General features: G+C 35.6%; 1 protein-coding gene across 1 annotated transcript in view; it reads left to right on the forward strand.

Moving 5' to 3' along the window:
• PRLR (prolactin receptor) overlaps window positions 1-16,619 on the forward strand; it is a 154,320-nt gene that overhangs the window by 19,747 nt on the left and 117,954 nt on the right. The window contains exon 3 of the mRNA XM_030968226.1: window positions 330-417. The gene's annotated coding sequence lies outside the window, so the exon portion shown is untranslated. The remainder of the gene's footprint in view (window positions 1-329; window positions 418-16,619) is intronic.

Consider the following 16,619-nt stretch of genomic DNA (forward strand, 5'->3'; position numbering starts at 1 on the left):
GATCATTTTCTTTTCCTATTTCTTATTCCTTCTTCTGTTGCAGGAAGGCCTGTATCGTTTTAGCTTTGCTTTTATCATGCCCAGTATTCCTCCAAAAGGAATCAACTTGAAATCTTTGTAGTTTATTCATTAGTAATTCTTTTAAAAGAATTTTAGGTTTAGATTTGTCACATCAGTCATTATACTTTTTTAAGCATTTGTAGTTATTTTTTTCTGTGTTTTGCAGCTGAAAAGGTACTTATGAAAATTAAGTAATTAATTTCATTTTAAGGTAGTTGTGAAAATTAGCTTCCTTTCCTAACTATAGTCCTTCTTTTTCATTTGTACAGATGTAAAATACATGATGTCAGCACAACTGTGTTTGCAACTGTCACCTGTTTCAAAGAATTTTGTAAGAATTAACTCTGGGGGATTGCTGTAAGTACTTTGTCTAATGCTGTTAGCTTTCTTTCTAAATGTAGTTGTATTTCTTATAAAAAAATAACTTCTTATAAAAGTCTAACTCCTACGTAAAACTTCTTCATCATTAGGGCCTAAAATGCCTAATTAATGGTTTGGTTGTATATTAACATTAATTTTAAAATGTGTAAAATATTTTATGACAATGATTTCACAGACCATGGATAATGCAAGCTGCTCATAGTCTTTACAGACTGAACACTCTTTTTAAAAATAATTCAAACAGTCTGTAGTTTTCCAAAAGCCCCTTAGTTTCGTTTAATTATATTTTCAATGTGCCCATTTTGTGTGGTTCAGTCACCTGTGTAAATAGCAGCTTTCTCAGAACTGAAATGAGCAAATAATTACTAACAATTTTGTATGAGCATTATTTTATTCAAACTAGCTTTTCACAATTTTGCTTAAAAACATGAACCACGAGGAGACTAAAGAACAAATGGTATTCAACAAATGCTTTTACTTTGAGTAACTGTGGTTATGCTACTATGCCTGCGGCATCTTGCTAATCACTGTACTGTCTTAGCATTTAAGAAAATTGATATTGTCACTCTTACTGCATTCTTTCAGTGGTTCAGGTTTACTTTTTTATTTATGTATGTGTGTATTTATTTATTTATTTAGTATGTAGTCTATAGGAAAATAAGTTAAATTATACATTCTACTTTTTTTCTAAAATACAGTAGAATTCATAGTTTTTCCAACTTCCCAGGGCTAAATTGACCAATATGGGCCAGTCAGATTGAACTCTTCATCATTGTTTCTTGGGAGTTTAAAAACAGAACTAACTAAGCAAAGCCAAAAAGACTCCCCAAAGCCCACAGTAATTTTCTTCACATTTTAAGCCACTGTTCCTCAAGATAGAAGGTCAGTGTCATGGGAAATTGTCTTCATAGTTGTGCTAGCCTGATCTTTTTTGTCACGTAAACTTGTACACTTGAGGTATTTGAAAAAGAAAATTAAAAGCTGATGTACAGCTATACTCAATAGGAAAACAATTATATGAGTGGAGTGATGTATTCTTGGTGACCTGTGTTGCTTAGAAACAAACTGCTGTTTTGTCAATTGATTAAATCTTGTCTTCTAATTGTTTTTTACTGGAAAGTCCATTGCAATGCCTGACTCAGACTTGGACATTCCTCAATTAACCATGAGGTCAAGCTACCGTCTGCTTCTTTCCTTCCTTCAGTCTCACTTCATCTCAGCTAAAATCACTCAGACACCTGTCAGTGAGCATTAATTATATAAAGTTTAATTTATTAATACTGAATTTACCTGATGTGAGTTGAGTTAGAGCACACATGGTCCCACAGTGCATTTCTGTTACATTAGCCAGTGCACACACAAGAAAAGAAAAATAAAAGCATTTTGCTTTCATATTAAATTAGTTGATATATGGTCAGGTAAGTAATTTACCACTAGAAACTTAGCCTGTCAGCATTGTTTGAACAGATTTAAACCAATGAAGTAATTTTATATGGGATCTATTCTATGTGTTGTTGTACTGCATGCTTTTGGTGAAGTGCAAGAAATTATCTGGCTAGATTTACTGTCTCAGTGGGGATTTTTTTTTTCTATTAGTCACTAAAGAATATTTCTAGAATCACGGCTTCCATATTCAGCTACAGATCTGATGCATTTGTTTTCTCTTGGTTCACACTTTATCTTAATTATTGTAAAATCCATTTCTCAAACTGAAAAGCATAGCCATGGTCCATATGTATTTATATAAAATATTGCTGCAGTGTGTAGTTTCTCACCATCTCATTTCTATATCCACCTTTAAACTTGTTCCCAAACTTCTCACTTTAGACCCCAAGTGTTCCCTCCCTTTCTATGCTAGCAATTATTGCCCTTTTCTTAAATTTTGTAGTGGTATTTTTTGCTTTCTCTCATGTTGTGTTTCGCACTTGATAGGAATTTATATAAACATTCAGTAATTCCCTCACATTCCATGGCTTCTAACTGTGACTTTTGCTCCATGTACTCACTAATTCAAGAACTGAGTTTCAGAAGTGTTCAACCTACTTAGGGAATGTCCTTGAAGTAAGTAATAGTAAGAAGTTTAACAGAAGTAAGAGTGTCTGGAAGATCTTCACAGCTTTTATTTTTTTCCTCACAATGACCATAGAAAATAGCAATAAATAATATATTTTCAGGTGGGATATACCTTAAACCTGGATATCATATGTGTTTCGGGATACTGTGGTAACTGCTGTTGTGTTGTCAGGGAAACAGCCTTGTGCTCAGTAGGCAAAACCAATGAGGATTAAGCAAAGCTATAATATAGCTAAGTCCCTGTGACCTTAGCAGGATCAAGATCTGTCAGTTCTTCGCTTTGCAAGTGTCCCTCAAGAGTGAGGGCGATATGCACAAGTAAAAGCATACCTGCAGTATGCCTGGTATAAATATCAGACTTGGAGTATTCTAAGAAGTGAATGCATTTCTCAGTTAGATGGATTAAAAGACTCCGTTTGTGTAAGTAAAATCTTTATCAACTAAATGATAGAAAAGTTTTTGTGTGAGCTATGAATGTGGAAGAGATAATTTAATTATGATGAACTCTGGAGTCTCTTTTCTCTTTGTTGAAAATTCACACAAAAATATACCAATATAAAACTACATTAAAGTCACAGGGATAAGAAACAAAGTTTATGGCACTCTGAGGTGCGAAGTAGTTGCCAACAGTTTTCAGCACAGTGTTCTTATTTATTAATAAATACTGATGCATGTATTACTAAAGTAAGCCTCCAATATAGACATATTATTTCTTTCCGTTTTTTTGTATTAAAAAAAGTTAAACTTTTTCTGCTTAGGCATTAAATTATTTTTGCTTTTTCTAACACAAAATAGAATATTACGCATTAGTTGAATTTTCATAAAAAAATAAGAATGAAGGAGGAACTACTTATGACGTGATTTGGCAGTATCTGGAGTTTATTGTTCTTTTCATTCTTGTATTGTTGTGTAACATCAAATGTGATTTAATGTCTTTCTTAATTAGCCCTAAGTTTTAATTCTTAATCTGCATGTATCAATCATATTTTTAAGTATCTCTTGTGTTACATGTCCATTATAAAAAAAAATTTAAAAAATTAAAATCAGTGTTAGTTTATCTGCATACAATGACAGATGAACCTTTTTCAATACTTGTCCCATGTCTTGTGCTGAGAACGGAGCGTCTGACGCAAAGTGTGAAATGAGATGTCTGATTATGAAAATGGCTTGATTTCTAACATTACCTTGTGATATGTTTTCTTTCTTAGTGCTTTGTTTTTACCTTTAGGTTAATCTAAACCTCTGGCCAAAGCCAGCGGATTTTGTTAATTTTGATTATTCTTTCTTGTCATCCCAGTCCTTTTTATCAGTGCTCCTGCATTTCATTATTTTTTATATCTGATTGTTTAAAATAACTGGGTGGTTTTCTCAAAATTATTGTCTTTACCATTTCATCAAAGTTACAGAAAATTTCTGAGTATAAGATACTTCTTATCAAAGCGAGTTCAGGCTTTTTGCAGCATGTTTAAAGCCATTATAGAAATCTTGAAATTGACCTGATTTCATTGCTTCATTTCTGAGAGTAGCCATTTTACTAATAACACATTTCTATCAGAACATCAGGGGAATAAATGAAGCAAGAGGACAGTGAAGACCTGGCTGCTTCTGTGAGTTCAATATGATGTCAGCCTTCTTAACTATGTAAAATGTGCAATAGAAAAGTTAGAGATGAGAGCATATTCAATACTTTAAATATTTAATGCTTAGATATTTAAGAACAGAACAACATCAAAGTTTTTAGAATGCATGCAGAAGTTGACTTAAAAGACTGCAGCATAAGTTCTGGGAGAAAAATGCACTGTGATGAAAAACAACATTAATTTGCAAAGTTGAAGGATTAGGAAATGTACATTTCTCATTTCTATTTCTTCTTCTATTATTAATTTTTTTACTTTTAGTTTTCATGCCAGGTACAGAGCTGAATACTTTTCTTAATATGTTATCTACATCTCAAACTTTTTCCCCTTCTTATATTTTTCCTAATTTTTACAAGTAAATCTGTCCTTATTTTCTCTTGGTTCACCCTCTATTAGAGCTTACTAATATGAATGACCTTGACTAAGATAAGTAATCAGTAATGACTAATTCAGAAAACAGTAAGTAGCATCCAACTTTTTTTTTTCTTTTCTCTAAACCAACTAGTTTAACAATGTTCCAATAAATTACTGCAGGCTATCTATTACCCTGCTATTTTCTTGGATAATCTGCAGTCCTGAACAACTGTGATAGCAGCAGCAGCCTCCCCAGTTGTTTTGTTTGTGGACAAAGAGGCAGATCAGCCTTTCCTGGCTCATGGAGTGCATTAGGTGAATCCAGGATGTGTCATCCTCCCTGTGCATGTGCTGTGCAACTGATCCATGAGTGCATAACAAGTCTAAGATATTTATGAAGCTGTTGATTTACAGCAGGCCATCTGTGCATGGCCCACAGCCACATGTCCAGGTGTTCCAACTTGTTTGGTAGATACCTGCTCTTCCATGTGAAGTGCTGGCAAATACAGCTTTCTCATTCTGTTTTAAATTACTGGTGTACCTTTGGTCCATCTATTCTAAATACAATGTACCATGGACATCTAATTTGTTTGATCAAATCCAGACATAGATTCAGAAGTAATCATTGGAAAAATATTAATGTGAAGTCAGTTTAATTCTATAGTATGAATATGGGGGAAATCAGAACTAACAATACTCTAATCATGTCTGATTTTTCTTCCTCTTTCGTCTTATATAGCTATTGACAGTGCTGTAAAATATAAGAACAGTTTACGAAATCAAAATGTTGACATTTGTCACATATTGGCAACAAAACCCCGGGAAAAAAATGAGGTTATGGAAGACCTCAGGTGTTTAGGTTTCTGTTGTCAAAAGACCGAACAGAGAACTGTAGTTTTAACTGAATAAATAGAAGCATAATGTCCAACCTCTAATTTAGTCCAGTGACCTTCTCAAATTGAATTCTTGTGAATTATATCCCCATAGATTATGGAGCATTAATTCCACTGCTATTATGAGATTATGTGTTTATCGTAATAGTTTGAATTGATTATTTCTGCACTACATTGTAATATTTTGAATTTGGAGCACTGTACATTATACAGATATTTAAATCTGTATGTTGGATGCTTTCTTTTTCTATGCCTTTTTTTTTTTTTTTTGTAATTTACCTTTAGACTTCTGATCTACATGTTTAAAAGTTAAATTCATCATAAGAGTAACTTGCCATAAATCACTTTCTGAATGGGTTTGGATGAGTGAAACACTCAGCCTTGGAACACATTTATTCAGGTTATGAAATACAGATGCCACAGTGGGTATATTAATTAACTGGTGTGTGGTTTCCTTAAAAAAGGACATATAGCAATGTCCTGTTGCCCATCAGTTTTAAGTTAAAGACTGTCAACTGCAGCAGCTACCTGTGAACAACTGAATGTATTTGTAGTAGATATCTTTGTGTCACTGCAGCAATAAGCAGCAAGTTAGGTAATCCTAACAGAAATCAAAGACACTAACAACTAACCAAGAGTATCTCATTCTTTTGCAAATTGCTTCCCCTATTTTTTCCTATGGAAAATGATGCAGAATGTTTATATCAACATACTTGAATTCCTCTGCATACTTGACTGTATTTTTTATCATTTGCTGCATTAGTATTTATTTTACTTGTGTTTTGTATACAAAAAATAAACATATAGAAAAATAGCCATAGGCTTTAACATCTGTGGATATTCTTTAAAATCAGCTCACTGTGGGTGTGGTTTTTATGTAAGTATGTGTGATTTACATATTGATTTTCAATTTACAACCCAGTTTAAACTTAGATGTAGAATCAACCCAAAACTTCAATTGTAAGACTGTTATCACTATCTTTGAGTTCATGCCCTCCTTCAAGTCAAACTGTTTCACAGCATGTCTTGGTTTGAAAAGACAGGTCTCTTCTAAGGAAGGCAGGAGCCTCGCTTCAAGTGGAAAATGTAAACCCCTTCCCTCTGAATTATTAAGGTGCTCTCAGGCAAAGATATGGGAGTAGGAGTAACAGTTCCTTATTAGGAGAAATAAAAATATAGTAATAGAAAACAACACTGACAGAGTCAGAATATGGCCCGATACCCTGTGGGTCAGGGTGTTGGTAGCAGTCCCATTAAATGCTGGCTGCAGCCCTCCTGGAGTGGTAGATGTGGTTCTATTGGAGCAGTGATCCTGTAGAAGGTCCAGTGGTGGTGTAGATGGGCCTGGTCTTCCTCTGGGAATCCACTGGAAAAGAAAGCTGCTCCTCTGGGAATCCAGGAGAAAAAGGCTGCCTGTGGTGTTCCAAAGCTCAGATTATATCCAGGTGGGAATGTTTGGCTCCTCCCCCTGGGCAGAGCATCTCCCCAGTGGGATGATGTAGTTTTATCAGTCATGCAGTGAGACTCAATGGCCCAGGAGCAGAAGAAATCTCCTGGAGGGAGGATTGCTTGTGGAAGAGATAAAGAAAACTGCCCCACCTGGTTTTAACAGGTGACCCAATTAACAGAAGACAGCAGCCCAACGACCTCTATCAGATGGCAATAGAATACACATCCCTGGGCACATCTTGCATTTCCTACCTAAGACACAGCAGCAGTGGTTAATCATGTTACCTTGAATCTTACTGTGATCCAAAAGCAGCAGGCAGGCTAGACAATGCTTAAGGGTGCTCCCTTATGGCTCACTTCATCTTTCAGGAGACAACACATTACTTCAAGCAGGGAGCAGTAGCAAAATGCCTCCTCCCATGCCTGTCCACATCCTAGCTCAGGGAGCAAGGAAACTGCTGCAGATGTTCAGAACTGTGAAGTTGTAGCTCTGCACTGAAGGAAAGTGAAGTGTGCTGCTCACAGCTATTCTCTGTCTATAAATAGGGAAGGTGTTTCATTTCAGAATCAAAGTAGTTTGGTCTAATTACTTGTTAAAGCTGATAATACTTGCCAGCAATGCATGGCATGCTACCTTATAATTTAATCTTCAGACAGTTTAAAAAGGAGATGTTTGGGGAAGCCTCAATGCCTGTTGGGCTTTTTGATCTCTTGAGAAGTGTTGCGCACTTTCGCAGATTATTACTGAAACAATATATAGCATGCAAGTTTTCCACTACTACTATTATTTGAAGCACTGGTTTCAGTTTAATATTTCAGAAATTATAGAATCGAGTCCAGAAAACTATTAATAGAAAAAATGAGAAAAATTCAACTGATTTGCTAACATTCTTTGCTGTTCCCATTTCAAGCCTGCAATTTAGTAAAACTGAGTAAATACTGGTGATGCTTCTTCTGAGAGATATTATGTTCTTCAGAAGTAATATTATTCAGACTTCTTCAGCCAGGGAAAAACACACAGAGGATAATTTGGATTACCAGTTCTGTTTTTTAAGGGTATTAACAGGCCCACATCCAAGAAGGTGATTATTTCAGTGCTTGTTGCTTAGGATTTATATTGAGGCACATGGTTGCTAACATAAAAATGTTTGATTTCCTTAGGAAAAGGTATTTAAGTCCTTTAAGGCACAAAACCACAGAAATAGCTGCACTGGATCAAAGCTGTTCATTTTTCCTATATTCAACCTGTGGTTGGGGTTCATAACCCATTCTACAGAGAAAAAGGCAAGAATATTGCATTTACAGAATAGTCATCTTAATAAAGAAAATTTCATGTTGAGTTCTTGCTGCTTGTGAGGCTTGGTTTACATGCAGAGACTGCTCGGTTGAGGGCAATGGAGAAAACAAAGGAAAGGTGAACGTTACTCTTGAGTAAAGAGGAACGAGAAGGAAAAAAATATAGAGAGGCTTATAGATTGACAGTGACACAAGTAGCTGACGGTATCTTCTGAATAGTCAGTATTTGATGGATATTTCCTGAGCAAGTACAAAAAAGAAAGTGGGTAAAATTCAGGATAGAATTTTAGGGAGAGGGTATGACCGCATCTGTTGAGAACGTAGTGAGAACCTTGGATATATTGTAAGGGAAAGCAGGAGACTTTTGGGATATCAAGTGTTGTTAATTGCATGTCCTGATACACAGCTTAGTTCACAGTCATAAGTGTTCTGATATGAGGTATGTGAAAACTCCATGTTCAGCCTGATAATAAACAAGACAAGCACTGCAATGCTGACTTCTTGCATTTCTTTTTGCACTTTGGTATTTACAGTTTCTGAGTCATAGCAGCCCAGTATAATTTCACTGCATCGTTTGTTGTTTTGTAAGCCCGCATTGTTGTCTCCTTTCTAAGTTATGGAGTCCAAGACTTTTTTTCTCTTTTGTATGTTTTTTTTTTCTACACCTTTCCTTGTATTTTTAACATTGTATTAAAATTTCTGTGTGGATTCCTTCTGTTATTTTTGTGTTCTTCTTGGGTTTTGGTTTTTTGTTTTGTTTTTTATTTGGTTTTTGGGGTTTTTTTGGGGTTTTGTTTTTTATTTGGTAGAGTGTCTTTTAAACTGAAATCACTAATACTAATATAGATATGTCTTTGATTTCTGTAGTCCATATGAACACTGGTATAACTGTCCTCCATTCTAATTCTTACAAGTCTATTAAAGAGAGGGATTTTTTTGTTAGTAGGTTTCTTTCTTAGCACATGCATTTGGTTTCATCTTCAATAGGTACAAGTAGTTTGCGTTTTTTCTTTCAGTGTCCACTGAGTATGTGGTTACCAAGAAAATTGTATTTGCTAATGTGATTTTCAAAGTGGAAATGAAATCTGTGAGTGTTCTCTTGGTTATAGAGCAGCACTCAGATACAAACTACAGTCAACATGCATGCCTTATACACTGGTGCTTGTGAGATTGGACTAGAGGTTCTTGCTGTTATCTCAGTGTTATTTGTTTCTCCCAGGGGATTCCTCTTTGAGGTAATACAGCTTCTAAGAGTTGAGATTACAAACATCCTATTTAAAATGATGTGGTGTTTGGACAGCCAGAATCACAGTTAGGCAAGCAGATAATTTTCTTTCAGTCATCCCTTTAGTCAGGTGTCTGATATGATCTTAAGTGTTCAGGATTGTGGGTTTCAAGCCTACTGAATTCCTTAGCATATGGTATTAGGTGTATTTTACAGGTCCTACACTGGGCACAAGGTAAATGTTGCCCTGGAACTTTGTCCAAGAATTTTCAAATTATGTGACTCTTGAATCTTCTGAAAATATAATGTGCAAGCTTCAGCAGAACACAGCAGAAAAAAATAATTACATGCATATTTTGCGCTGTATTAGACACAAGTGATACTTGCCCTACTTCTGCAAATCAAACACATGCGTTTCCCTCTAAAACTCCTTTCAAATATCAGACTTTCGTTTTGGCTAAGGCAGAAACTTAGACTGGTTGTAACAAGTATTAGGTCTGCTGGAATGACAGATATTAGATACATAAGTTCCTGTTTTACTGACTATGTGAGCCACTCATAAATCTTTAATATAATCTGGCATATGTACATGACTCTACTGCATCACATTTTCTTAACAAGGTTCTGTTTAAATTTCCCATCTATTCACTGGCATTTTGACAATTCCAGAAACAGGTCTGGCAGGATTTTTTAAAACAAATATTCTAATCTGTTTTATAATGCTGCAATTTTTTTCTGTAGTAGTGTTCAACTCAGCTTTCCCATGCAGCAGTATTAATGTCTTTGATTACTAAATTTCAGGTAAAAATAACCTCTAAATTTCTTTTCCTTGGTATGTGTGCAGTAGATGTCTCCTATATACTACCCTTGATGAAAGGAATTGGGTAGGATGCTAGTGGCCTGCAAATATTTGCCAAAAATATAAACAGAATTGAGTGTTGAGGTCAAGCATGTAAACAGAACTCTGTTTCAAGTTCTGCAATTTTTTTATTGAATAGCTCAGTTGGAAGGGACCTACAGTGATCACTTGGTCCCCCTTTTATCGCAGAATCATAGAACAGTTTGTTTTGGAAGGGACCTTAAATGTCACCTAGTTCCAACCCCCCCGTTATGGGTGGGGATACTTTTCACCAGACCAGATTTCTCAAAGCCTCTTCCAACCTAGCCTTGCACAGCTTCAGGGACAAGGCATCCACAACTTCTCTGGGCAACCTGTTCCAACACCTGACGACCCTCCCAGTAAAGAATTTCTCCCTAATGTGTAATATAAACGTACACACTTTCAGTTTAATGACACTCCCCCTTGTCCTGTCACTATATGCCCACGTAAAAAGTCTCTCTCCATCTTCTCACCTTTTCTGTATTGGAAGCCTGCTCTAAGGTCTCCCCAGAGCCTTCTCTTCTCCAGGCTAAATGTCCCCAGCTCTCCCAGCTTGGCTCCAACAGGTCTGTGTCCTTGTATTGGAGAGCTCGATGCACCATTCCAGGTGGAGTCTCACAAGACCAGGGTAGAGGAGGAGAACCACTTTCCTTGATCTTCTGGCCACATCATTCTTCAGCAGACACAGCTGACTTTCTGGGCTTGCGAGCACATGTCGCTGGGTTATGTTGAACTCCTCATCCACTTACAGCCCCATGTCCTCCTCCATAGGTCTGCTCCCAATCCATTCTCCTCCCAGCCTGTGTTTGTGCTGGGGAATCACCGTGACCCAGGTGCAGGACCTTGCACTTGGCCTTGTTGAACTTCACAAGGTTCACACAGACTCACCTCTCAAGCCCATTTTATGCATGTTCAATCCCTCTGTCACCAACAAAGATGTTGAACAGTGTTGTCCCCACACTGACCCCTGAGGGACACCACTTGTCACTGGTCTCCACTTGGGCATCAAGCTATTGATTACAATTCATTGACTCCAACCACCCAGCCGATCAAGCTACTCAAGACTGATTCCTGTTCTTAGGACTCTCCAGTGGTTCCCTTGCCATGAAATCTGTTCCTTTGGATTCTGGGATTTTCTTAAGCATAAACCATCTACTGATCACACTGATTTGCCGTCCCTTTCTAATTGTAGTCTTTACTGATAATTTTAAGTTTGAATAGGACCTAATGTAACCAATTTTTATCAAGTACTATTTAAATATGCAGTGAATTTTATTTTTCTGAAGCAATAGAGTTGGTAAGACTTCAGCTTTATGGCCTTGTTTTTTGAATAACTCCATGGGTCTTGAGAGGATTTGACTAAAACCTCTACTATTAATGGAAGAATTGCCAGAATTACCAGGATACCAGGATCACTGAGTGTAAAATTTGTACATAAGTTCTGCTCCTTCTGTGTATTGACTTTCATTCTTTTTTTTTTTTCCTAACTGGGAGTATTATTAGAAGATAGTCTAAATTTATAAGTCTGAATTTTAATCTGTTTAAAATCATCGTAAGTCACTTTGAAACAATGCAGCAAATTGCCCTACTGGGTTTATAAAAAGAAGAAAAAACCTTACAAAAAATAAGTCTATTTTTGGAAGATATTGAAATATTAAATAGTCCATTTTCTCTGGTATGAAGAACCTCTATTTAGTAGAATAATATTTTTTTGCAAATATATTATTAGTTAGTTATTACTGTGGCTTCTTGATAGCATCTTTAAAGAATAATTCTATATTCTTTGTTTAAGTATATTTATTAGATTTTTTCCATTCTTTTCCATAATTAAAAAATACTTGCATTTTCTTGTGTTCATCTTCCTTATCTCTCTTAAATTCCTTGCATTCCATTCTGTAGATTACTTCACATGTATAAGTTACTTGTTAAACTGTCCGTCTTAGAAATCTAGGGATGGGTGATGCAATTCAAATTTTGGTATTGATACCTAAACAAAATACAATGCTATTGAATTGATTCTAATAGTTAAGCAAGAGGCATAGTGTTAGAGTCATAGATTCATAGACTCATTTTCATTGGAAACAACCTTTAAGTTCATAGAGTCCATTAAGTTGTACCAGTTAAACCAGTAGCAAAAGCAGTAGTTGTGAGAGAATGAGAGAACTAAATCTCAGGATGACATTGATTCAGAGTTTCTTCATTTTTGTACTATTTATTACTTTTCTAAGATACTGACGAAATCATTTTAATGAATTGTCTGTTTAGTTGGCATTTAATATTTGCTTATCTTTGTTGCTCTGGCTGTTCTGTTCTGCAGCTTTTCCCACAGTGAACTGAACTAATTTGCAATGTTGTCAGACTGCAAATGAGTGGGAAAAAGAGTTAGTACTTATCTTACATTTAGGGCTAAAGGAGGGGAACCTCCCCTCCTTTATGCATGTGCACCTGCTTTGGAAAATGCTGCAGTTGAGATCGGCTGCTCATCAACACTAATAATTTAGTGACTTTGGAGATGTGTCCCTTCAAAACTACTGAGTTCTTTTCATTTCATTTTGGCAATTTGCAATAGTTAATTTTGTTATTCTGTTCCAGATCTTCTACTGTTACATGCATTTGAAACAGATTTTCCAATATATCTTCTGTAAGGAAAGCTCTTTCTGTTTGTTTTTTTTCTGACAGCCTCTCATGGTGCCACTGAAAAGTCTTCATGACACTCATAAGCCAAAATATTTTAACAAGGTCACTCATTTGATTATTTTTTTTTCCTTAAAATGAAATTCTAGATTGGTGGATATATATTTTTTTTTTGTGTTGGACATGAAGTAAAGAATATGATGGACACAGTTGCAGATTAGTTCCTTAATGCCATAAATTTGGATCATGTCCTGTACTTTGCTGAGGACTGACTCAAGGGCTTTTTCTCCGCTTGTTGGTTTCCTGACTGGAGTCTCTGAAATAATCCATTTTAATATCATAAACTTTTACCTCACAATGCATCCCTGGTTTACATCATTGCTTGCTTCTTGCTCTTAGGTTTCCTGGTCTCTCACAGTATGTCACGGGCACAGTCACCATCCTAGGTCCCCTGTCAGTATTATAGTCTTAAAAATCCTGTGCTTTCCTACTTAGGTGAGAAATCCCAATCCATACTGATCCTATTTTCCTTATTAATCAAGTGAACTCATTTATCTGAGATGTTTTAGTGTTTAACACTACTCTGTTGCAGCAATCAGTTTTTCCTATGTTTTGTGTACTGACCAATAAGCTTTTAATTTATTATTTTCTTTCACCATGTTTTTATATTTTTTCCAATGTTATTAAAGTAATTTATACCCAGCCATTTTGCTTCCTGCATGGCATTTCTTGTAGTGTGCTTTGTATATGCTTTCATACATTTGGTAGTATTTTTTGAGTTACCATGCCAAGTTTAAGTGCAACTCTATTCTTAATCAACCAATAAACTGAATCCTCCTATATCTAAACAATACAAGTAAGTAATTTCTATTGCTCTTAACTTCTTTATTTGCCCATCATTTCCACCAGTACAATATAAACTTTATGATATTACTGTTTCTAAAAAATATGTACACCATACTTGATCACTATGAGATTAAAAAAGTGCAATGGAAAAGTTAAAGAGAAGCAATTAAATCTGAATTCCAGAGTCTGAGTGGAAAGCCACATAAGTATAAATATGACATGTTTATGGATTGATATATGTTTCGTGGGAGGAGGTTGCAATTTTTATCATACATAGTAGTAGGGACAAATTATTTTTGTAGGTGCAAAAAGAAATGCATTTCTGCAATAGATCATAGAGACTGAGAAGATTATGAAGTGATAGGATTTCCAATATTAAATAATAAAAGATCTGTACAAAACGTTGGAGGAAATGGCAGGATTTTTTATTCTCTTTTGTAAATATTTATTTATTTCCTACTTTAACCCTTCTTTAATTTTCTAGGTATTGTAGAAGTCATTTTCATTAAGACTGGGATTATTTGCATTAAATGCTACAGTATTTTTCATTCTCAGTCTTCTTTTTCATGCTTGACAATACTTCAGATTTGAAGTAATGATGAAACAAACACACAGTTACTGTTTTGTTGTTTCAAACTTAGAATATCTTGGAAAGACAGCTTAGATTTTAGCCCAGTTCTGGATGCATTAACCTCTCCTTTTCCATCACCTTCAAGCAGGAAGTTTCCTTTTGTGTTGGGCTCTTTGGCCATAGCCTCCTAGAAATAATTTTGATTTACTTTTTATATTCAGTTCAAAGCAAGGGCATTCAGAGGAGGAGTTTTTATTATATTTTTGTTCTGTTTAGTAACAGGAATAAACATCAAAACAAGACATTAGATCATGATAGAAATAGAAAAAAAATCAAATTATAAGAATTTTCAGTATAAATAGATATATAATTACAAGCCCTTGAATTTTTGTAATTACACATACTCAAAAAATCCTCTATGTCATTGCCATAATGAAAAAGCCATCATTTCTCTTCAAAAGCACTTCAGAAAGCAAAATTCAGACAGTCTGCCAGCATATTCAATTTGTCCATATCTCACAAAAATTGTACCCTATCTTCAGTAAGGAAATTGGTCTTCTGTTGAAAGCAAAGTAATTACAAGAATTTCTCAGAAAAAAAGAGCATTTCTCTCATCACTCCTTGGATTTAAAATTGTAAATACTTTGCTTTTCCCTTGCTCCCTCATCTGTTTAATTTCATGAGTATATAGGTCCCTGACCTTGGCCTGATTGACAGGGGAAGTTAAAACTGTAAGCACTTACTATTCCTTTCCACATATCAGTGAAAGGATGTTAGGAATATTAAATGGTTAAACAAAGCTTAACTAATATTTAAATTATGGTGTATGCCATTTTGTAGTAAACAGTTTACTTAATAATATGATTTTTAATGTTAGTAAAAATCTGAAATAATGTGATTAGAAGAAAAAGCTTTTTATATTGTGTCCTTGCTACTAGAATTTATTTTACTTGGTTACAATTAGCAAATATTAGTAAACATGAACTTACAGACTGGTGATGCTCTCCACGTTCCCTGAACTGCTCCTTTCGGACACAATTTTACTCTGTCTTTTCTTTATCCAGTCTCCAGACAGTATCAGACAGTATCAGACTTTATCCAGACAGTAACAACAGGGTTGCTGTTTCATCACAGTTGTGGGCATTCCATCTGCCAGGTTATGAATGTTACTAGAGAAGTAAAATTGAACAGAACTTGGAAGTTGCCAAAAATTATTAATAAAAACTGTCAGCAAAACTAGATTGCTTTCCACTAGGGAATGAAGTCTTCTGTAGATACACTCACAGTTTTTATTTTCTTAATATTCATACTAAGATCCCAGATCCCACAATAAAATATGTTGTAAGAAGTAGACTAAGGAAAGTTGAATTATCAGGCCGTTGGCTTAGCAGTGATTTTTAAAATTCTCATTTGAACTTCTCTTTCTAACTTCTATATTCTCTGAAGACTCTCACACATAAACAATAAAAAGTGTGTTGATATTGAAGCTTGTATTTCCTCCCTACTACAATATATTATTTTCACCCATCCTCAGTCTTTTATTAGTATTTTATATGAAAAAAGTCTAACCAAGAGTCTCATTCAGAGTTTAGTTCCAAGACTTAAGTTCTGCTGGATGAACAAGTTTCTCACATTATTTTTATGCTGGTCATGGGGGAAGCTTGAAAAGAGACGAAGAGATGAAAAGAAGGCTGAGAATCCCACTGGATATGAGTGAAGCCTTCATAGTCCATTGGACTGATGATGCACATCCCAGAGTCCTGAAGGTATTGACTGACGAAGTTCCCAAGCTGCTCTCCATGATATTTGAAAGGTTATGGCAGTCAGTTGATGTTCCAAACAACTGGAAAAAGGGAAACGTACCCATTTTTAAAAATAGAAGAAAGAACAATCCTGGAAACTGCTAACCTGCCAGCCTCACCTCTGTGCCTGGAAAGATCATGGAACAGATTCTCCTAGCAACTGTGCTGAGGTACTTGGAGGACAGAGAAGTGATTTGGGACAACCAGTGCAGAGTCACCAAGGATAAGTCCTGCCTGACCAAACAGCTGACTTTCCATGATGGAGTGACAGCATCAGTGGATGAGGGATGGGTTACAGATTTTATTTATCTGGACTTCTGTAAAGCCTTTGACATGATCCCCCACACATCCTTTTCTTGAAATTGGAGAGACATGGGATTGAGGTGTGGACTGTTTGGTAGGTAAGGAATGTATTTGACAGTCACATCCAGTGGTCAGCTGATGGACATCAGTGACAAGTGGTGTCCCTCAGGGGTCACTACTGGGGCAAGTGTAATTTAATATAGTCATTAATGACA

Source organism: Camarhynchus parvulus, chromosome Z (assembly GCF_901933205.1).
Source record: "Camarhynchus parvulus chromosome Z, STF_HiC, whole genome shotgun sequence".
NCBI lineage: Eukaryota > Metazoa > Chordata > Aves > Passeriformes > Thraupidae > Camarhynchus > Camarhynchus parvulus.